Raw genomic sequence first — 22734 nt, 5'->3', positions numbered from 1 at the left:
AGTCAGCCGTGGGATTCGAGCATCTTCATGTTGCGCGCGGTGTTCTCAATGTTGAGATCTGGTGGTGACAGTGCCTTATCTAGATCTCGACTCTCTTGTGCACAGCACCAGTCACTTCTCTTTGTAGTGAGAGAGCGGTGGTTCCCGATGAGTGGTTGCGCCTTCTATCGAAGGCGCCGCTGTTTGGAGACAACTTCTGAGCAGGCAAGCAACCCACGATGCTTGTGGAATCGGCTGCGTCACGAGGGTCAGTATGCAAGAGGTACAAAAGGCAATGAAAAAAGGCGAGTCAACAGCGGGATTGACATCAAAGAAAGACAAGGTCTTCCGGGGCGCATTAGCGTACCATGTGGTTTGTTGTTTCATGTTTTACCATGTTTGTTATTCGGGAGGGAAGAGATGTTCCACCAGAAGACCTTGTCTTTCTTTGATGTCAACCACTGATGAGTCGCCCTAACTTCACCTACACGACCTTACACTGTTTTAGTACCATCTTACTTTTACATAGAGCCCTTTACCTAAGCTTTAAGTTTCTTTTCTTTCTGTTTTTTTTTTTTACTGCACTATCTCTGAGATCGGCCCACATTTCTCGTTGAGTAAAGCTAAAAAAAATTAAATTATGGGCTTTTACGTGCCAAAACCAGTTCTGATTATGAGGCACGCCGTAGTGGGGGACTCCGGAAATTTGGACCACCTGGGGTTCTTTAACGTGCACCTAAATCTAAGTACACGGGTGTTTTCGCATTTCGCCCCCATCGAAATGCGGCCGCCGTGGCCGGGATTCGATCCCGCGACCTCGTGCTCAGCAGCCCAACACCATAGCCACTGAGCAACCACGGCGGGTATTGAGTAAAGCTATAATTCTGGTTCCGGCTATAGGCGCGCGCAGTGTGAACCAGCGCATATGGGTTTCATTCCGGCCTTTTTTCGCTAATTATACGCATTAATACCGTTCCGTACATTGCTCCACGCTAACTTGGTGCGTCTTTCTTCGTTTGCAACTTCATTATGACACCTTTCTCGTTGTCCTATGTGCACTAGAAAGCCTCAAGTCGTCTAATTTACGAGACGAACCCCAAATCAAACTGAACTTACCAAAGAAGACCTTGTCTTCAAAACGAGCGGTTTTCTTTTGCGTACCAATAGACGCACGCTCAGAAGCAAGATAAGCACACTGTCCCGAGCCTGTAGACGATGCAAACGCATATCAGAGTGCATTATCAGTGGGTCTCGCAAGAGGTGACGAGTGCTGTACAGTATGGTCCACAGTTAGAGGAAACTGCTAATTAGCATTCAAGAAATAACAGCTCAGATTAGAGGTGTACACCAGTAGAGAGCGAGAGAGATAGCGAGAGAAAACATTTATTCCTAATGAGGTGGGGCGTCTTGCTCTTAGGTTGGAGACCTTAGTACAGGGCCCCAATGGCAGCGCCACTCCGCGTGCCCGCTGGATCAGCCGTCGCTGCTGCTCTTGCGGGCCTGAGCTGGTCAGCGCAGTCTCCCAGGAGGAAGGCGAGGGTGGAGGAATAGGGGGGTAGCCCGGAGAGCGTAAAAAAAGTGAATTTTTGTTAATTAGTTGATTATGCATTTCAGTTTCTTGTGCAAGTAATGTCCATGTCTTCTAGTAGACCAGCTCATGAACTGGAATTGTGCTTTAAGACTTTTTGAAAGACAAGCTTTAAGACTTTTTGAAAGTGTTCGCTGAAACACCCTATACTTTGTCCCCACTACCACTCCATTCCACCTCAATTTTTCTGCCAGCACCAGCGCCACTCAAGAGCCGCCCTTACCCGCTGCGTTACTCAATCTGCCGTACTGCACACACAGATCGAGCGTCGCATATGAGTATTAGAGCCTGTAAGATGTTGGTGCAGTAATTACGATGTGAGCGACCTTTACATCGAGTCACTGAAAAGACCCTTACTCGTGTAAGGATCACTCGGTCAATGCATGTGTTATAGTAGCAAACTAAACAGAAACGACCACTGGCACAATGCGCATTGCGTACAGCACTCCTGATAACCTGAGATCCCCTTCCACTTGTATTCAGTTCATTTACCGCGTAGCGCACGTGCAAGACTGCCTGAGCGGAGGTGAGTACAAGGCCGAGGCTGTTACATAACTCCTTTCGTTACGGCTCTTTCGAATTCTGTTGTGTCTCCTTTCGCATTGCGGGACGGCAGCCGGATCGAGCAGAGTTCTATTACAGCTTTTGACAAAAAAACTGATAGGAGACCAAGCCACCAAATGCTTCTACGTGAAAGCGAAACCTGTGCATCGCCATTTCAGAACAGATAATTTGCTCGTTCAGACACATACAGAGCTCATTTTCGGCTCCTTAGTGCTACCAACATTCGCTGTACGTACGGAACGCCATCAAAACAGAATTTCGTTAGTGTTTGATACAGAAAACGGTATCACTATTTTAAATGGCTTCTCGCCAAGTTTCGGTACTACATACAAGCTCAGTGTGAAGATGAGGCGGTGACGATTGTGGTCGAAAGATATTACGCATTAGTGCGCCGTGAAAACAGCCGGAAATTTAAACGAGAACCTGCGCGCTCTTATTCTCAGTGTGGCCAATCTCCACGCTCGTTAAAGATGTCCTCACAGACAGTGTTGCCATAATCTTGAGACTTTAAGGTAGAGTGTACTAGAATACGGTTGAGTGGGACGAGCGGCTGGGGCAGCGCATGCGTTGCAGTGAGGCGCCCGACGTGGAAAAATGCGGTGGCAGCGCTGCGATCGAAGTGGATTGAGCCGCATCAAGGTCGCGCCGTTGGAAACTGCTGGCGATACTGCTCGGCAGGGTCATTCGTACTACGTCGCGCGCTGGTATTGGCCTTCAAACCGCTCGAATGGTGTTCATAATTGCATATGACATGTATTTATGCCTTAAGAATAAATTCCTTTCTTTCTCTTTTTTATTTTATTTAATTTTTTAATGCCGCTCGGTAATTGCGCGTGCGTTGCGGCCGCAGTGTCGGCTTTCATTCAACAATGTTATTGTACGGTTCCCTTTAGAGAACAAATATTTTCCTCGTTCTTCAAGCAGCATGTATCTCTCGTGTGTATTGTTGCACATATAGTTTTCTATCATTATACTGATGGAAAACTATATGCTATAAGTCTTCCGAAACGCAGACGAAGAAACTTAAGTAACCTTCCTGCTTGCCGCTTCAAACAAGTAAAGCATATCTGCCCCATCCGGCGTCTAGCACTCAGATTTACGGGAAGCATTGTTATAGATAAAAAAAAAAGAGTAAACTGCAGCGCAACGTTCCATTATAGTTTCCGCCTTCCTCCCGTAACACAATGCAGAGTAATTGATACGGGGTCATTTATTGCGGTCGAACCTCGAGCGCCGAAAACGGTTTTAGTTAGTCATTCTATATGCTAATCTTTGGCCGTAAGCCGTACGTGGAATTTTTTTCCAGTCGATACTTCAAAAAAAAAAAAAAAAAAGAAAAGAAAGCCTGCGCGGTAGCCTAATTAGTGGCTATATAGTGGATAAGGCGTTGCGCTGCTAAACTGGAGCTCGCGGGTTCAATCCACAAGTCGCGGAATTCGATGGAAACGAAATGAAAAAAGACTCGTGTACTTCTATTTAAGTGCACGTTAAGGAACCCCAGGTTGTGAAAACTAAACCGGGTGCCTCATAATCTTATCGTGATTTTGCCACCGAAGAATTTGTTTGAATTAAAAAAAAAGATAAAAAAGCAGGTGGCTGCGTTCTTAGGCTTTTTTCTAGGGGTGTAAACAAAATAAATTATTCTCGAGTCTGATTTCCGAGAAAAAACACGTTACGCTTAAATAAATGTAATGCCGTTCCCAATGCCGTTCCCGCTCAACTCAGCAGCTTGTACATTATAACGGCTGCTTTCAGTTATTCGGTGCACTATCATAACGACCATAATGAAACAATTGAAGGAATGGCATCTCTCACATACACGTAGAGATATGTGCAGATCTGTTGCGTTCGTTGAAGAAGATAAGTGTGGTACCACATGGGGCACCCAGTTTTAATGGGTTTCAAACAGGATGAGACTGTCAAAAAAAGTTTTCCTTGTCTGAATCAAGTTAGCAGATTTACAGGCTGCCCCAAAACGGGGCGTTTATATTGAATGACAGCTAGGAACTTGTTAAGCAGGACTTATTAGCACTCGTGCGTTAATTCTCTCAGGAACTGCGCCTCAGCGCACCAGCCATGACTCCCCGGCAGCACAATCATTCGGAATAACAGTCCTCACTTGCATCGGTCACTCACCTTTAAGACTTTAATGGTGCTGTTATGCGTTACATTCGAACGGAAACGACTATTCGGCGTCGTACAGTATATCAATAACACACACACACACACACACACACACACACACACACACACACACACACACACACACACACACACACACACACACACACACACACACACACACACACACACACACACACACACACACACACACACACGCACGCGCACGCACACGCACACGCACGCACGCACGCACGCACGCACGCACGCACGCACACAGCAGACAATATATATAAGCCACTTGGGCTGAAATTATCCCTGCAAATTTTTTGCTACTCGGTGCTACACGCGCTTGGGCGTGTGTTGTTAACACAGCGATGACAATAGCGTTTATTTAATGTAGGTGAAATACTCCACTTCTGCCCCTAATCCACCTGTAAGCTTCTTACGCCTTTCTACTGTCGATCTGTCTGATTATATATAGGCACTTGCTGCGTTCTATACCTCACCATACACTTTGATGAAATTAGTTTCTGAAAATAATATGCTGATTCGGTTGCGAGCGTTCACGAATCGAACGCATTTAGTAAAACTGCAGAACATGCAGGGATAAAGCTAATTCACATCGGTTTTGTAAACAACAACGAAAAACATATATTTTGGGAGCACAACGTGACCTTTGTAAAGCCCACCACGATGTGAAGCACAAGCACGACCTGAACACTGCTGATGTGAATACAACCGTGGCTCCATCATGGTCACTGAGACCACGCGCCGTACAGCCAATTGGGGCCGCTTACTTGTAGTTTTTTGTAATAATGTGCAACCTCGTAAAGCCATTTTTTAATAAGCTTTCCTAATTTCGAAGTCGCTAAAATGTCTCCAATCGTTCTGTCACGTCGTTAAGAAAAAGTTGCTGGTCACCAAATAGAAACATTTCAGATTTATTACAGTAATGTGGCACATTTTAACAGGTACATAATAAGCAGCACGATAGGGTGTCTCAAAGTTAAGAACTGTTTATTTGCGGGTTATGGGGAAAGTATGATGAAAACTGCGATGCACACTCCATGAATGAGACAGAAGAGTGTTTTGGCTGAAGGCTGCCGGATTCGAGTTCAATGCTGCCGGATTCGAGGTCAACGACTAATAAAAATCTGGTCATCAGTTGCCTTTCTTTTTGTTCATTACCTAGCGAGACCTTGAATCTGGCAGCATTAATGCCTTCATATAGTATGTGTGGGTTTATTAACCAGTTGCCTTCACCTCAGAAAAAGATCACGTAGATGTGACGCCTGCGGCAGAAAGGATGTTCCACACCAGCCGTCAAGGCCGTGAGTGATGGCGCTGGCTAACGTACACTTCCAGGTTTAGTTCTAGCAGATAAACTTAAGTACCTCAGTAATAGGATGGGAAAACGGCGCCGCGGTAGCTCATTTGGTAAGAGCATCGCGCGCGTAAGGCGAAGACGTGGGTTAGTGCCCCACCTGCGACCAGTTGTTTTTCCATCCACTTTCATTTCTATTAATTTATCATTTCTTTAATTCAATTAATAAGTACAAGTAATTTTCCTTATGCTGTCCTTGGTGTCTTTGTTTGTTGGTTTCTTACTATATGACTAATAAAAATCGGGCCCTTGGTCTCCTTTCTTCTCGCGGTGCATCTAGTTTCTTTAATTAGCAGTGAGTGCGGTGAGTGCAATAATTATAAAAGCGGCACGGTCGCGGATGCCAGAGACTACTCTCGTTATCTTGCTACTGAAGTGTGGGTGAAAGGGCAAAGAAATGCACCGGTATTTTGCCAGAGGCCCAAACTCCGCACGCAGTTTTCCCGCCCCCGCATCGAATCGGCGGCGACCGAAAATGCGCTCTTGGGGCGCCCGTTGCGCGGGCCTGAAATCTTAATGACCTGCGATGAACTCTGGCGTGGTGCGCTCGGCAGTTTACTACAACGCCTCTCTCTCCCGCATCACCTCAGCGCGCCCTCGGCGGGAAGCCACCGCAGGTGCGTGTGAGGCGACGGCGCTCCGCGATTCGCTCAGCCGCGGCCCACGTGACAGGCCCGGGCCCAATAGAAATGGACCCGGGCGCAGACCGCGCGGCGAGTTGAACAACGTCGGGTTGGGGCACCGGTGCTGAATCAGTTCGACGACAGCCCGCAAACCGGCGAGCGAAGGTCCCGGCGCTCCGAGGTGTCCCGTCTCTCGCCTTCGACTTCGTTGCTCGTCATCCCGAGAAGCGGTGAGCGGGCCCCATCTCCTCTGCCTTCCTCTTCTTTGCCGCCTCCTCAACTTGGGCGCTCCCGCCGCGCGCCGCGCGCGCGCGCGCCAAGTGTGAGGAGGTTTTTGTTCAGTTTTCCCGTTTCTCATTCATTGATTCAGCGAAAGAATATCGTGGCGCACAGCCAGATCCGTAGTGCGCGCCAATCAAGTCAATCTGAGGGAAGGTTGGCTGTAATTAAAAAAAAAAAACAAAAGAAAAAGCGTACCGACACAAGCGACTTAAAAGGCTCCACAAAGGACCTTGTCGAGAGAAAGAGAAGTAAAAGCGTGAACTCAGATACGAATAACTTTTTTGTAAAATGCGGACTGAGAAGTACGGTGCTGTACTGGAGCGCGAACATCGACACCCCCTTTGCTAGGAAATGGTATTTCGAGAAATTCCTGTGCGCGATTTTCTGCAGCTTTGTATTATTATTATTTCCTTCTTTTTTTTGTTTTGCTTTTGGCGCTGTTCTTTGAAGTGTTGTCTGCAAGCAGAAAAAAAAAAAGAAACGTTTTTTTGCGTGTTCCGAGAAGTTGCTCTACAACTAAGTCGCCAACTATTACGAAATGCGACGCCTCGCGAACCAAGTGCAGGCATCGGAAACGCGATTTGTTCGTTGCGCTTTGCTTATTTCGCCCAGTGGAGTCATAGTGAACTGTACACTTCACCTAGTTGTATAAGCCGCCTGCTGCGTATTTATCTTAGAAGACCGCTGGAGGCGTTACGCCACCAAGAAGTGTCAGATTTATGTTGATGTTTCATCACGTAAGAAAAGAAAAGAATGCAATATTAAGTTCCTAGCAGTACCTCTTACGGAGTACGTTGGTGTCGCACGCAGCGTGAGTAAACTAGGCTAAAGCAGATTCTAAAAAAATAAAAATAAAAAAAAACAATAACAAGGAACCTGGTGTGGCACTGAGCCACACCAGACACAAGAAAAAACCGATTTGGACAAAATCCGGGTACACCGGAATAAAGCTGATATAAAGTAATGTAAAAGCCTTCTTGATTTTTCTCTTTCTCGAGTCTGCGGTAGGTATGAGAGCTTTGAAGAGAAGAACGTGGGCCGGTAGAAACGCGTGATCTGCCGCTACAACGGGAGGTGCTCTTAAATCACACAAAGCAGGCGCATTTGCAGTAAGCAGCCGATGCACCTTTAAAATGCTGAGATGCAAGAGAGAGAGAAAGACTAAAATAAGGATGGCCACAAATATACCGATGGTCATCAAGGCGCGTTTCGCAAAGCTTACGTAATGCCTAATAGATAGACAACAGCTAAAAGCGAGGAAGAAAAGTAAACACAGCATTTCATAAATAACATTAGTAAAACTCGACAAACGCATATTAATCGTATACTACATTCGCTTCGCTGTGTGTTTTCTGCCGTTTTGACTGGCCTTTGCACCGTATTCCTAAAAAAAAAATACCCCACATTAATGAATGCCTACGAATACGGTGCCCTCGTGAAATCAAGTGAAAGTAGAAGACGGGTGAAGACAGGAGAAGACGGGAGAAGGGCAGCTTATAACAGCCTGGAGAATCAGAAGCCCACTGAACGCGCAAAGTTCTTGAGATGGTAAGCTCGATGTCAGAAGCTATCTAATATATATAAACTGCATAGTACGACGCTCTACGATCGAATAACATTTATGAACTAAAGCCAAAGCTGGAAACAAGGAAACTTTTTATTACGAGACCATGTTACTCTGTCTTGAAGTGCTGGCCTCCAAAGTGCTGGCCTCCATATGCTCTAAAGAAAGGCGCCACAAAGTTGTTTATTGATTTGCCTGTGAAACGAGCGACTCTTCAAATAATAGATTAGGTGAAGGTTAGGGACTGATGACATTGGTGGGTTACTAGGAGAGAGAGAGAAAAAAAAATGTTTAACGAACATAGGAGAAGTTAAAGTAAAGGTAGTGCAAGACAAAAGTACGGACGCAAACACAGCTTTATTGATTCTGACCCCTTGTCCGAGCTTTCAGATTAGTGGATCTACAAACTCTTATTGTATACATCATTCTGTGAAAGCGACGCCAACACAAGTAGCCCTTTCCGCTGTTTAATTTTTGTGTGGCGGGGCTCACGATCGAGAACAGGTTGGCTAAGTGCGCAGAGTAAGCCATTTATCACGCGTCATTTTCGTATGGCCTTTCCTGCATGGGCCGGACCAGAAGATGTGTGGATGACCTCCTAAGGACGCATCATAACAGCGCCGACAAGCAAGACAGTGGTTTTCTTGATCTACGTTGCATACCCTGAGGGCTTGATTCGATTACGCTTCGATTGGAGCATTATTGCTGGGAAGAGCCGGGAAAAGAGAGCTGAGCCAGCTTGTCTGAGCTCTCTATTACACAGTTTACGAAAGAAGTTCAATGTTCTTTAGAGAGTACGGCTTGTCTGCGCATGCTCTGATAACCCCGTGTAAATGTATGCAAAGACGACGGAGATAAAACAGCTGAAAAACAGCGTAGTTTGGGGTCTGTCTCTTCCTGTGGACGTCTTTTTACTATAGCTCAGCCTTCATTTGGAAGATGCAATATAGAAGTTTGGCTATAGCTGCGACTCGAGATAAGTTTGATGAAGGAGAGAAAACACAATGCACGTGAAAGACACTAACACATGAAGCCAAAGCAGTTTGCAGATTCTAATTATGTGCTCTGTATCGTATACAGGATGTTTCAGTTAACTTGGGCCAAAGTTTAAAAATATGCAAATGCCACGTAGCTCGATAGAACCAAGGTAATGTTGTTTGCCGTCGCTTGGAGATACTCAGACTATTTTTTGCATTCCGCCTATCAAAATTATTAATCCTAATTAATTATTCAACTTCTCAATTATTATAATTAGATAAAAGTGTCAAGGAGAAAATTGTAGAGCAACACGAGAAACTACCAATACAGCTTTCTGTTGCTCCATACGTGCTACATACGTACTAAAGTCCCTCGATCGACTAGTCGCGCGGCAATTTTGCGTGTATTCGCGGGCTTCTTTCACCCTCGAAGAACACTTTTATGTAGCACGTATTGAGCAACAGTAATCTTTATCGCTAGTTTCTCATTTCGCTCTACAATTTTCTCATTGGCACTTCTAATCTAATTATAATAATTGAGAAGTTGATTAATTAATTAGGACTAATTATGTATTTAGGCGGAATGCAAAAATAGTCTGAGTATTTCCAAGCGGCGGCAAACAACATTACCTTGGTTCTGGGCAGGTACGTAGCATTTGCATATTTTTAAAGTTTAGCCCAAGTTAACCGAAACACCCTGCATAGGAAGATTATAGTAGGAGCCCCTTGGTAGGCCCGCATCGTCGTGCTCTAAGGGCGTCCCTAAAATGAAAGGCGCATGTCGTTAACTATTTTAAAGGGTTCCTAAAGATAGTCCTCGAGGTTGTCAAACGCCTACAATTTCTAGGCACATGGCCCGGGTCCTCTTGACCGACGTGTGTCACAACGATGGCACACTGGGTAGTTGAGTCTTAAATAAAAGAATGTTGTTTACGGTAGAAAATTCCTGACGAGAGCGACGCGATCGTGCCTGTCGAGCATGCGTGCCATGCGGAAGTCATATTGGGTCAAAACAATTATGAGGCCGCTATTGTCACTCCACGTCACGCAACTACTGCGCTGCGAGCGCTGTGCAAGAGCAGACACAGGTGCCGCTCCGTGAGTTCCCTGAAAACGGTTACGGGATCAGGATGAGTTCGCTGCAGTCACTGCGAGCAGATCAAGCAGCACGCTCAGCTTTGACGTGACCGACTGTGAGTGAAATTTGAGATTGCTTGCGCTTGGAACGTTCAGAGATCCTTCCGTAACTAGTTTGGAGTTTATTAACTGTGCCTCACAGCGAATTCAATTATGTCGAACTGGATTTAGCTACCTTTGGGCCCAGCATGGCTTACTAACGGATTTCATATACGAATAATTTAGCTGCATCAAGGATTACCGTTTTATACCTGCTCTTACCACAGGACAACGTGTTCTTTGCCTAAGCTACTTGTGGGACTTTGAAATTTGGCAGTGTGGATGGCAGTTCCTGTGCACAGCTCGCAAGATCATGGAAGCGTATACATTCAGAAAGATGGCGCATATCTACGTTGACTCCTGCACCGCCTCTCTACTGAGCGATATTGCCCGGCTGTGCTATAGAGCATATGCTAAAGAACACCCTGTGTAATATGAACATAATAATGGTTATTATAGCCGGTTACTGTCTAGGAATGCAGTGGCAAATACACCGTTGTCTAACTCAATTAAAGCTTGTATGGAGGCGAACTTCATTCAAGATTGGCGTCCCTCTGGAACTATATTTGAAGCCTGGAGGTGCAGAGGGGCAGATGTGATTGGCGGAGATTGCACTGATTCCTAGGTGGCCACCCACCATAGATGTATCGGCAATAACTTAAAGCTTTTACATATGAAAAAATATATATATTCATTGATGCCACGGAAATTACTTGGGCAATTTGACCTATTGCTTGCAGTTTTCATGGATTATTTTTCTCCTGACTGTGCATAAATTGGCAGAGAATTAGGTGGGATGATGCGCTGAGGAAATTTGCAGGCAAATGATCAAGTCGGCTGACGCACGATAGGCGTAAGTGGGCTGGGAAAGGCCTTTCGTCCTGCAGCGGACATAAAATAGGGCGACGATGATGACAACGACGATGATTTAATGTTTGCTTACAAGAACGGTTCTTCAGAGAGGCGTGGGGTGGGTCCAAAGAAGAACTTGTGCCGCTCTGGAAAGCCAACCGAGTCCCTTAAAATTTTTGTCGTCAGCTTCTTTTTATCAGAGGTTCCAGCACTTCAGCCCCACGTATTCGTTTATCTTGTTTTTCCATTACGCCTGCAAAGCGTGTCCGTTTTTGGCCGTTCGAATGAAGAGCACAAAACGGGACCGCGGGAATACACGTCTTTTGTTGGCAGTACAGTGGTGCTGTCATACTTCCTTCGCTTAGCGGGCGATGAATCAGGCCTGTCGTTGGCCGTCTTTGAAAATCGCAAGCCGCAGGGCCCAGCCATGATGAATTATTGCGCGTCGTCGGCCTCTCTCACGAGTCGAGGATGGCATCGGCGACGTAGTCGGGCTCCTTTCTTCCTTGCAACGCGAATTCTGGCGGCAATCGTGGCACGCCTGGCGTCTGCTGGTTCTTGTTTACTCTGCTGGGACACCGGCGAACTCGCGGCCTTTTCCTTCTGCCGCTCGCTCTGCTGTGTCCACCGGTCGGCGTAGGAGTGACGGACCGCTTTGGCGCTAACATCGGCAACGTCAGCAACGTGGGAAAGGAAAAGGTGGAAACGTTGAGTCGATCTGAACGGGAGAATAAAATGTCTTCAAGTGTACTCTTTCCCGCTGGAGATATGTTCTTTCTTTTAGCTGCTAAAACTGCGACTTTTTCTATTTTTTAGCAACTGCTAAAGCAAATTATACGAGCCCCTGTACGTGGCTCTGCTCTTTATGGAAGGCAATGCAACGTTATTTGAAACCCGACAATGACGACGTCTCTTCTTTCTAGCTATATAGTAATAGCAGAACTCTGCAGCAGAGTAAGTATGCTTCTGCTATAATTTTTATCGGTACCATAGCAGAATGGCTGATCAAAAATATTTTACAGCGTCTACAGACGCATCCATAACTAAGAATAATTTACCGGGAATTCCGCAAGAAACTGCAGGCAAAGTGACGCAGGCATACAAAAAGGAAAACTTTGTCGAAGGTCTCCCCCAGCTTCACTGCCAACGCTATATAGTGCTCCTGTCATTTACACAATGTGGGCGGCGGAGCCTCCAACATCATTCGTCTACCACCCATGTTTTCCAGACGAGCTCTATACTCTGTTCGCATTTCAACGCAGTCTCGTCACTTGGCATAATTTGATTGTTCGGGGAGCAAAACATTTGCAGGCGGTTAATTTTAGTTGACGAAAGAGGTACTAGTGGATTAGCTGGTGTCTTCTTAACATAACAATAGCTTGTGCAGCGCAATTACAGAATATAGAAGAAAGAAGTGTGCGAGATGTCTGTTTCCTGTTTAGTTTTACGTTCTACTGCGTTAAGGACACTTTTTATGGGCTCGTTTAGTAACAGCAGCGTTATCAGTAGGGTCGTTACCCACGATAACGCCGTGACCTGGTGTGCCAATGAAAAACTATGTCATAAATGTAATTGAAAGTTCCGTGGAGCTGTCTCTTTGACCGCGGAAGCTAACTGTTCGGATGTCCCATGTTGTAGGTCTGATTGCGGGATCTCAAGTGATTACTTGAAGCCTCAAAACACGCGCCAGATACTTGATTGACGCAGTTTACAGCTGGACGAAGGTGAGACGTCGTCATTTAAGAGAAGAAGCTCAACTTTGACACTGCTGAGGTAACCGGCCGTATACCTCACGCCCACAGAGAAAGAGAGAGAAAGAGAAAAAACACTATTTAATATAGGTTAGTAAGCAATCAAGCCCCTCATTCCAGAGGCTCGCTGGTACCTCGAATCATTGTCGATTCGATGTAAGCGGTCAGGCAACGTTGGTCTTCCGTGGATTTGCCCATATTTAACCAATCGGCACGGGGGTACGCTTTACTTGGTTTTGTAGGGGAATTCGGTGCCCAGAATATGTGCTGTGCTAACATGTCCGTTGAAATATAGGTGTTTTGGGATTGACGTTAATAAAGCACTCGTTAGCGCTGTCTGACATGTATATCTTGCAGTCTGGTTATGGAGATAGATGGGAACAGTCTCCTACTCTCCTGATATGAAGTGGCTGTTTCGAGTTGGGAAAAAAGGGAGCATGACGTAATGTTACTCGGGTGAGCGGCGAGCTCCCTACTTCTCGTGAATCAGGCGTTCACGTGAACCGTGCGCGAGTCAGCCGCTCCGGCGCGAAAAAGCAAAATTGTTTAAGACTTTGTTGAAAGTTTGACTTAGGCGATCGATTCAAATCATTTTTTTGTGTGTGTGCAAAATTTAGAACTATCGTTTCCTTTTCCTATTCATTCTAATTTGTGTGTTGGATGTTTCTATAGATTTTCTACGATGGTGTAGGTCGAGTTTGGCTTTTCAAGTTCATTTGAATATCTGATTATTGACGTTGCGGGGAGGATTCCCGGCTCGGATAAGGGCGGGAACTTCGATGAGCCGAGTTATGCAGTAACGCGCTCCAGACTTTCGATGAATTAAAGTTAACAAATGTGAAGTGCTAATTAAAATAAAAGGGGTCGACTGAGTAGGTGACCATGCACAGCTGGCATAATCTCTCTAACCAAGGTCGCAAAAAACAACAACTTATGTGCCATTTCTGGAAGCAGCCAAAAAGACGGTTCGTGAATACGCCCCTCGTGCATCTGCTTTGTAAGATGAAGGCAACACGAATTAGAAATCAAACGCGGGTACCTCACAACCTGGTGTCAATTAACACGAATGGAGCTGTGAAGATCATATAATGTGGATGACAGGTAACCGTAGTCTCTTAGAACTAAGGAACGGAAAGCGCTTCCGGTCGTGGCAAAAGGTTAAAGTGAGTAATGAGATCAGGAAATTTGTAGGGAAACGATGAAGTAGGTTGGCGATGGGCATGTGCACAGCTGGAGACCGCTGGAAAAGGACGCTGACTTGTGAGGATGATGAAAGCGAAGCGAGTGCATAAATCGATATCTGAGGATAAGGGCCACCAGAAGCTGATCAAGGCTCGGACCATGAACTCAGGTTAATATTTTACTCTGTTTTACATTTCTGTTCTACATATGTGATTCGTGACGCAATGCCCGTCCCCCCCGATACCACTCCTATAGGGGCACACAGTTATCGTGGTGGTGCCACAAGCTAGTTCTGTCTTATGCGGCCTTTTCCTTAGTCTTATCCCGGTTAAAACCGCGATTTCGTTCGAGCTGCGCGCATCTTAAATGGTTCCCTTACGATTACTTCAGTTAGTCTTCAAACAACAACTTGTTGCGCAGTAGCTGTTGGTACGTTAGAGAAACGCTATGAGCACTTGCTACATAGCTGCAGGAGCAAAGTGCATCAACAAATGCTTAATCCATTGAACCGTTAAATATGCATAGCCGATAAGAGTTAGAGAAAGAAAACACACCATCTGTGAAAGATACATAGGCTTCTCAAATTGCCATGATGTTAAACTTATGCCTGCAGTAAACGCAAAGGCATCACTCAAAAGTGAGGCATGGAAACGTTATCAACAAGAACGTGATGTGGTTAGTCGACTTTTATTTTATAGCAAGAGGCCATCGGACCAGATTTGTTAATGTAAAATGTAATGCTTTCGCTTTCAGTCCGACCATATGAAAAAGCGACCGCCACGATGAACAGCGGGTAGCCTGTGTGCAGATGCACGCAGTGAGAGATTAATATATTGATGGGGCTTGAGGTTCCAAAGGTACACACAGGGGCTATCAACGGTACCATAGTGGACAGGTTTGGATGAATTTTCACAACTTGAGGTTCTTGAACGTGCAACTAAAGATGTATGCGCGAGTGTTCTTACATTCCGCTCCCGTAGGAATGCGGCATCCGGCCGCATCCGGGAATCCAATCCGCGAACTCTTGCGCAGCAGTCGTATCCACTGAGCCACCACGGCGATTGGAAGAAATAAGTAGCTCCCGAACAAAGCACTGGATGAATAACGTAGCAGGCGAGCTGTTAAGAATAGACGCGGTCTGACGTCATTGTCGTTCATGCGGTTACTTTTTTTCCAAGGCTGCTCATCTTCCCTTTCATCTATATACGTATAAACTGTAACGTGTGGCATACGAAATAATTCTGAGCCAGCAGGCCCAGGTAACTCTAGAAGAGAGCTGACCTGGATTCATTGTCTCCATGGGAACGGCTGGGGCGGAAGGCGAGTGTGAACAGATAGCCCGGAAGCATCCATTCCAGCTACATTTCCGATGCTCATTTCGGCGCCTCTGGTTTCCTAGTCCAGTACAGAGCAGACACCTGATATTGAGTGTCACCAAAGCATGATTTATTCTGTGAGACGAGCGTATAGCGCTAGGCCAGTGGGTGAAGTCTTGCACACTTTGTCACAAACCATCGCGCCTCCACTTCTACTGCTAGAAAAAAGAAGTAAATAATAAAACACAGCCCCCATCCAACGCCTCACCCTGTCATGCAGTATATAAAAAGCGAGGGGTCTGTAGAACCAGGCATGACCATTTTCATAACGCAGCATGATAATTTCTTGTTGCTTAGAACTGGTACCATGAAGCTTTGCCTTTTTATTATAAAGGATGGGTTTCTTTCTGCTTTTCTTTTCTCAATCAGCGTATTGCGAGAAACGTTACATGGAGCACGGTTGACTGAAGCTCTTGCTGAACCAGAAGCTCGACTCACTACTTAAGTCTAGACCAATTTCCAGGAACGCACAATTCTCTGTGAGGCAAACACCTGCTATTAAGCCTCGAAAAAGCTCTCACAGATGCTAGGGAATGAGTGTCAGCTAGGTCAGTGCGGAACGTTTCTGGTGTTCAAAAACTTGCGTCACTTCTAGTGGGATGAGCTCGGCAGAATAAGAACCACGACTTGTAAACAGCAGTAATGAAGAGCGATAGAAGGACGTCATTACGGCTTCCTTACATGTACAAAACTGTCATGCGTGCTTTCTCAACTAAAGTTGTTGCGACCTTTTATAGCATCTCAGCTCCAGGCAGCGCGCAGTGAGCAGCGTCATTCAGTGCTCTTTCGTCAGTTTCTTTTTCGAGAAGATATCGCTCTAATGTTTCCAGGGAAGTTGATGAAATGCTTAGTGAAAAATATAGTGGTCTCAATTAATCGTGAAAGAAAGTAAGACGTACAGACACGGACGCAAGAGAAGAAAACCAGACAACACAAACGGTGTTTGTGTTGTCTGATTGTCTTCTTTTGTGTCCATGTCTGCGCGCCTTACCTTTTTTCACGATGGATCCCTACCAGTTAGCTCAACTTACTTTAGTTCTAAGGTCTCACTTAATTTCAATTATTTTTGTGTTCGTGTGTATAGTCCCAAATCGTAAGAAAAAAATCCATGCGCTATCAATAATTACATCAACGACTACAGCGTCAAATTTCCATCTAGTAATTTTAGTACGAAGCAGCAGCGTGTGTAAAGACTTCGTTCCTGAACCGATAGAAGGTAGTCAAGCACAACAGGCCTGACTGTGGTCAGTCGCAATGATGAATTCCTCTAGATTAACGAACCACTCAGCTTTGCCGTGCGAAGTATCCGAAGGATCTAGCCGTTATTGACTTCATCAAATGGCGCTATTGGCGCGAATGTTTATGCTAACCATGCGAAACGTACCACAGGAAGCATTCCAAGAAAGCACACCAGACTGGAGTGGATTCTTGTTTGTCGTAATGAGCCTTCTTCCTGAATGCAAAAAGCTCTTGGGTGAAGCCTATGGCGTGAGGCATGTGCTGGCCTCGCGTGCTGAACGAACGTGGCTAAACAGATGCATCTGCTCGAACTGGTGCAAAACAATACAACTGAATCTGAGCGGCATATGTGATCTCTCTGGAATTCGCCTTCGGAACCCTTTACTATATTTCACCTAGCAAAGGTGATCGCGCTTCACTGGACGCCGTGAGCGCCAAATAAATATGTCTTCTTGCGCAGTACCGTTTCGATAAATTCACGTGTCGTCGTTTTCCAATGCAATGATGAGGACGCGAGCCCTTATGAAAAAGTCCAATGTAGTCACGAGTGGAAAATTCGAAATTTGAAAGATCAGATGCAGAAGGAACAAAAACTGAATTGAAGTTAACAAAAGTCATTCGTGTTCTCAACAATTACCACGCTGATACCTCTTCCGGCAGGAAATCATTGCATGGCGCAAGAAAATTTATTCGCGGAATAGTTCTACTAAATTGATGCGACCAGTGTGACGACTTTGTTGTGGTAAATGCTGCTCTTACGGCATAGCTGAACTAAAATTGGCACCAACGATCGTCTACGCTCGCAGTGATGGTTATTTTCCCCTAATGTGATATACCCATGCCACATGCTCACAAAACTGGCATTATCATGCGTTTTATTTTTTAGTTAGAACCGACTTTTTCAAAATCGCATGGAGCATACAGCTCATGCGATAGTCGTGCACAATGCAACTATTCAGATAAATTACCTAAAGATGCTGACATACACAACCAATCGCAATGTTCAGGTAGCTAAAAAGAGTGACTAATTATCTTTTTAACTACAGTTACTTTATATAGGACACTTATTTAGAGCGCGTGCACACACACACATACAACACGCACGCACAAACACACACACACACACGCACACACACACACACACACACACACACACACACACACACACACACACACACACACACACACGCACACACACACACACACACACACACACACACGCACACGCACGCACACACACGCACACGCACACACACGCACACACACACACTACATAGCTTGGTGCGTTGCTAGGTGTTTTGATTGACTACAGCTGTGAGACGTGCAGTGCGAGCGAAATAAACGTTGAAGAAGAGAGAGAGAGAGAGAGAGAGAGAGAAAAGTTATAAGGGAAAGGCAGGAAGGTTAACCAGGCTGAGCCCGGTAGACTACCCTGCACTGGGGAAGGGGGAAAAGGGATTGAAAGAGAAGAAGGAAGAGAGAAGTTCACACCCTGCAAATTTACACAGTCAAGTGTTCATCGCTGAGTTTCGTCACAGGCGGTCATACAGGCCGGTGCACCTCAAAAAACGCAGCAGTGCCGTTGTAGCTCTGTACATAGCAGACGCACGAGGCCACGGGCCCAAGATCGTCTCCACCGTAAAAGACCTGTCGTCTAAGTGCCCCAAAGCCGTCCGATGGGTAATCCTCTCATCTTCATATCTGGGGCAGCTGTTCAAAAAACACCCGAACTGTTATGGCGGATATACGACATTCATTACAAAAGCAGGTGTCACGTGAGCGTGATCATCGAAATATGGATGAGGAGGAGGATGGGGGGAAAGAGAATGAAAGACGGGTAGGTCAGCCAATGAAAATACTGGTTGGCTGCCCTGTGCTGAGGAAAGGCGCCGTAGCGAGAATAAGAGGTGATAGAAGGAAAAAAGAGACAAAGAAAGAAAAACAGGGTGCGCGCACTAACGCGATGCAACGCGCACAGCATTTAATATCGGTCACCCACTGCGCATGTCCTGAAGTAGAGGTGCAACTTGTTTAAAGCCTTTTGCGCTGAACTCGGCGTGGGCCAGGGTCCGAGCGTTCTCTCCTGCGTCATGGGGCAATCATCCAGTGGGTCGAACACAATCGAAAGCTTCTTTTTCGAGGCACACTGTAACGAGGGTAGCCATAGCGGAAACGCCTGATCGTCTTTTTCAGTGCGGAATGAATCAGCATTCGTTAATGCCTGCTCCGCTGTGTTTCTTCAGCTCGTGGTATTCCGGGTGGAAGTCGGAGTTGCAGATATGGGTCCGAGTTGTGGAGACGTGTGTTGGTAAATTCGTTCGAACTATCCTATGCCTCGGCACGCTCACTCGAAGCCTTGTGGCTGCGTTTGTTTTCGACAGTGGTATTGGTGTACAGCGGAGACTTCGTATAGGCCGACCGAGTGGCGTCATCCGCATTGTCTTTAGCAGAAATGCCACACCTTGTCAATGTCAACATGGGCGAAGTTTTTCCGTGTCTTAGGAGAAGGGTACTCATTATGACAGCCATGCGGCGCTGGCTAACATTCCGGGGCTAGGCACCCGAGTCTAGTTCCCGAAAAAATGTAGATGGCGATACAGCCGCCACCGTAGCTGGATTCATAGAACACCTACGCGTAATGCGGAGACTGGAAGTTCGGCTCCAACCGGTCGCAAAGTAGCCTTTTCTTCCACTTTCATTTCCTTTTTTATCTTGATTAAGTATATAAAGGCCTCTTTGTCAGTTTAACCAACATTTATATATGAATATACCGCTGAGTAAAATGACAGTTTGTTTCTCCTTATACCCTATACATTGTCTATTGGCTTCGCACGTTACTAAAAATCGAGCCTCACAGTAAGCTGTGACCAGTTGTTACCAACGGCACGTGGTTCTCAGACATCTTGACATACTCAGTTCTTAGATGCGCGGACCTTGCAATTTGATTTTTAACTAATTAGTAAATATCAATGATGCCCATTTTAACACGTTTGTTTTTTAGCAGGAGTTGTACATGAAAAGGTTGTAGGGGCGTGCATGAAGGAGCAGCCGATGCAGCCTTTTTTTCCTCATTTTTTTTCAGAGAAGTATAGTACATCTCTAGCTACGAGGAAAGCCTTCAAACTAAGAAAAAGTGATTTATTACGCATTTTTGTGCCTATAGATTTCAGCCCTCTCCAAGCTTGGTTATTGAAGTGGTGTGCTATCTTTTAAATTTATATGCCGCGACTGCTATATGAAATGTTTGACGATGCCAATAAGCTAGAAAATATCTCATATGCTAGAGTACTACTTCTGCCTCCCCCTTCGCATCCCCTGTGGTCGCTAAGCGAAAGGGCTTTCTCGTGAAGAGAAGCCCTGTGATCACGACCTCCCACGCCGACATTGCGGAAGGTCACAAGAACGGCTGCTGCGGTTCCTAAAATCAGGCGGGTAATACACGGACATATGAGTGTCCAGACTGACCACCCGTATTCTACCCTCGTCGTCATACTTCTCCCCAGCCCTTCAATTCTCTCCTGCCATTCTTATCTTATACTTGCATTAGCGAAAACGCCGCAAGAAACCGCCTAGACAAATATGCCTTACTCTATCTACCCAACGACGTCGTGCAACGCCACATTGAACACAGCCGCTGCAAACTTGCTTGTCGGATTTGCGGTCGCTGCTTAAGCGTGCGAAACATCTATTTGGAATACCCGAGGACACTGTTTTACCCCCGAGATTCTTGCTCGTTCCATTATCTCACTCTTCTTTAACTACACGTCGGAAAGTTGAACCATTACGCTGGAAGAGTTTGCAGCGCAATGTGGACGTTGCGGGCGACCTACATAAAGTGCACCAAGGAATCTTTTCAACCGGACCGAGTGCCATATTGGACTGCGACAGTGACGACTCGGGACTTAAGAGGAACCTTTAGCTCAGGAGCTCCTGTCTAAATACATCGCAATGGAGGAAATGTTTTGCTTGGAATCCACTGCACCGAACCTGATGAAGTTTGTTGCCTTTAAAAGATAACGCAAAAAGTCGAGTGACAGAAAGAATCAGATTTTTTATCTGGGACTAAAATTATGGACATACATTTTGAAAATTAAAAAATTAAAAATAAAATAAAGTTAGAAACTTTCAACACTGTGCAACTAGTAATAGATAAAGATATCAGAATTCTGTAATATTCACCCATTAATACATATAAAGTGCACAAAACGGATGTATTATACACCACTCTCAAATATACTACTCATTTTTGTGTACAGATTTTTCAAAACCCTCGTAAGAATCGTAGAAATTTTACGTAAGCTGTAAGTTTATAAAACGAATTTGTCCGCTTTAGATGCTCACAGTATAACACCATATAGAGAACTTAGACATCTGCTTTTGGTATAGAGTTACGGATTTCTAAACTTCATACTTCAAATTTTTTTAAAACTTCCGGCCAATTTCCGGCCATTAAAAGGAACTATGAAGTACTAAGTAAATATTCTGATTAATTACTACATTTAAGAGAGAAAGCTGAGTTCTACAGACATAAAATTCAGCTTTCTCTGTTAAGTTCAGTCAATTTCATTGAAATCGTTTGTGTAACAGCAGCGTTGCTGTGTTTTCATGTGTATAAATAAGGAAATCGAAGTTGACCCTGAGCTAAAGCTTCCTCTTAAAGTCGTTTTAAAAATGACGCGGTTCTATCTCTCTGTCTCTCTGTCTAGGCGAGGTACCGAGCTACAAGCAGTACTCGCTAATGCTTTCATTTTGCATCCTGGCCCCAACTTTCGTTCACTCTATTCATCTCACAGAAAACTGGCCTTTCACTACAGATATTTCCCCAGTTAAAGGAGTACTCAGTTTCTTAATGTCACGGTTGATTTCACGTTAATTCTACACGGGGCGTGAGCTTTCCTAGCTTGATTTAGCCATTGTTCGGGGGATTTAGCTGCTAAATACGAATTTAGGTTTTTTTCAATATGTATAGTATGAAAGTATCACCGCCTTTTCTTATTATTACATAACTATAGCGATTTCCACACTGTCGTCATTTTGGTCATCGGAGTTTAATAGCAGAATGCATTCCCGAGCAACGTGGGCAATTCATTTGCCTTCAATGATAATGAGACACAGAAAATTATATAGATAATTCATCTTTGCCCTTTCTGGACAAAACAACGCCGGTGTGCCCGCGTTGGTAAACGTTGCTTTGTAGAAGCAACATCGAAGGATTGCACGAGAATGCAACAGTAAGTTCGTATTCTTCGAAAAATGGCAAGAGACAAAACTTCCCATAGAGAGGCTGCTCAATCTGTTCGCCGAGACAAACAACGCTCGCGAAAGAAGCGCCCCCCAGCCACTTCAGAAGAACTAACTGCATGGCGGGGCACAGGTGCCAAGACTACCTCTGCCTGTGTCGGTGTCGTGGACGGTAACCGCGAAAATGCAGGGTCACTGAGAGCAGAGGGCGAACATTCGTCGCCCCTGGCTGGCACAGACACGGAGTGGCCTTTGCTGCCCTCAGGACCACTGGGCATGACACCGTGCCGTAGTGTTCCTCAACGTCAAGGAGCGGATGCTAGGGCTAGTCAGGCCGACCACCCCATAGGCAAGCAAGGAGCCGAAAATAATGACTAGGGAAGCGTTGACAAAATGCTGAAGCAACTGCTGGAACCAATGCGCGCGTGATTCTCAATCTCGAAACTTCGACCGCTACGAGCGCCGTGCCTGTCCTCGCCGTACTGGAGCAGCGCATCGCTGCTCTTTACATGATTTAATTGCCTTTCTTGGTACCTGTGGCTGCTCACGCTGGAGAAACCCACGCGCACGATTCTTCGTTGCGAGGTTTTTGTGAAGTTTCAATTGAATTCGTGACTCCTGCCATGCTCTGGAAGGCGGATGAAATTTCTGAATGACTTTTTTAGACTTTTGTTGATGTCATCATCATCCCTCATCGAATCTTTACGTCCCCGTTCCCCGTCCTCCTGTGCAGAGTAGCATGCAAGAGCACGCTAGCTCAAGCCGACCTCTCTGTCTTCCTTCAAATAAGTTATCTCTCTCTCGCCTTAAAAAGTACAGGCGTGCGCTCTTT

At 45.5% G+C, this 22734-nt stretch overlaps 1 protein-coding gene across 4 annotated transcripts in view; it reads left to right on the top strand.

Annotated features, from left to right (window-relative positions):
• Window positions 1–6375: 6375 nt before the first annotated feature.
• Window positions 6376–22734, top strand: part of LOC119458095 (U-scoloptoxin(11)-Sm5a-like) — a 180516-nt gene continuing 164157 nt past the window's right edge. For all 4 annotated transcript variants that reach the window (XM_049665548.1, XM_049665551.1, XM_037719920.2 and 1 more), the window contains exon 1: window positions 6376–6492. The gene's annotated coding sequence lies outside the window, so the exon portion shown is untranslated. The remainder of the gene's footprint in view (window positions 6493–22734) is intronic.

The sequence above is a fragment of the Dermacentor silvarum genome, chromosome 1, assembly GCF_013339745.2.
Source record: "Dermacentor silvarum isolate Dsil-2018 chromosome 1, BIME_Dsil_1.4, whole genome shotgun sequence".
Classification (NCBI taxonomy): domain Eukaryota; kingdom Metazoa; phylum Arthropoda; class Arachnida; order Ixodida; family Ixodidae; genus Dermacentor; species Dermacentor silvarum.
Note: the sequence above shows the minus strand (reverse complement) of the source record. Positions and strands in the feature narration are given on the sequence as shown.